The 1,373-nt window shown below is 33.4% G+C and overlaps 1 non-coding gene across 1 annotated transcript; it reads right to left on the minus strand.

Moving 5' to 3' along the window:
• Positions 1–681: 681 nt before the first annotated feature.
• LOC133833411 (small nucleolar RNA R71) lies at positions 682–788 on the minus strand. Its single transcript, XR_009892792.1, has one exon. It is a non-coding gene; the product is annotated as a small nucleolar RNA R71 (small nucleolar RNA).
• Between the last annotated feature and the right edge of the window lie 585 nt (positions 789–1,373).

Raw genomic sequence — 1,373 nt, forward strand, 5'->3', positions numbered from 1 at the left:
TAGTAGTGTGCGAGTAAGTGGAATCAAATAGGCCCAGGGACAAGTAAACCATAAGAATTATATTGTTGTGAAATCTCTAAAAATTCTAAGTATGCTCTGTGGTTGCGGTTTTAATTGATCTTCCACATCAGAAATTTTTTTGTTTGAGATCATCTTTGTTGCCTTATTTGTGAAAATTGTATGCGTCATTGGGAACGAAACTCTAAAAATCGATTAGTAAAAAGACGCTTATCTTTGTTTGAAATTGAAAGTGTTAGTAAAAGTTTGAGCATATGGAACCAATTGCTAATACTAATAGAAATCCTATTGATGAAAATGTTGTGCCTGAAAAAACATTGCTTGAGTATTTTGCACCTATTTCATCTAATGCTCCTTCATGTATTGTTCTTCCTACCACTTCTGCTACCCATTTTGAGTTTAAACCATCATTCAATTATTGCCATCTTTTTATGGGTTAGATAGAGAGGATCCTTACACGCATGTCAAAGATTTCTTAGAAATTTGCTCAACATTTAAATTTCAAAAAATTTCTGATGAATCTGTCAAACTAAGATTATTCCCTTTTCATTGAAAGACAAATCAAAAGCAGGGTTAAATTCCCTTCCCACAGGGTCTATAACTACTTGGGATCAACTTTATAATAAATTCTTGCTGAAATTTTTTCCTATGTCTAAAATTGATAGTCTAAGGAGAGAAATCTCCGAGTTTTTTCAAAAAGATAATGAAGAGTTTTATGAATGTTGGGAAAGATTTAAAGATTTATTATTAAAATGTCCTCATCATGGTTTTGAAAAATGGAGACTTGTAAAATATTTTTATGATGGTTTGACTCCGTCTAATCGTCAAATGATTCAATTTATACTGGAACTTTTTAAAATTTATAGGACAAAAGGCGTGGGACGCCCTTGAAGATTTATCTGTCAATTCACAACAATGGAATTATTTTGATTCTAGGTCTAGGTCAACTAATTCACCAAAAAGAGGAGGAAGGTATGAAGTAAAATATGAATTAGACTCAAGAACATCCTTAGACAAATTAGCGAGAAAAGTAGAAGCTTTAACCATAATCCAAACCATATATTCTCCAATACAACCAAGGAAAGATGTTTGTTCTATATGTTCTAGTCCTTGCAATAATGCCCAATCATGTCCTTCCTACCAAGAAGCCTTTTCTAAGGAGGCAAATGCTCTTCATTCTTATGGGAAACCAAATGATAGCCCGTTTTCATCCACTTATAATCCAAATTGGAGAAACCATCCAAACTTTTCATGGAGACAAAACCAACCTCAAATGAATCAAGGGCACCAATACAACACGCAAAACCAAACTCATGCCCCACAAAATCAACCATATCCTCAACAAAGGAAACCTT

The sequence above is a fragment of the Humulus lupulus genome, chromosome 4 (genome assembly GCF_963169125.1).
Source record: "Humulus lupulus chromosome 4, drHumLupu1.1, whole genome shotgun sequence".
Lineage (NCBI taxonomy): Eukaryota > Viridiplantae > Streptophyta > Magnoliopsida > Rosales > Cannabaceae > Humulus > Humulus lupulus.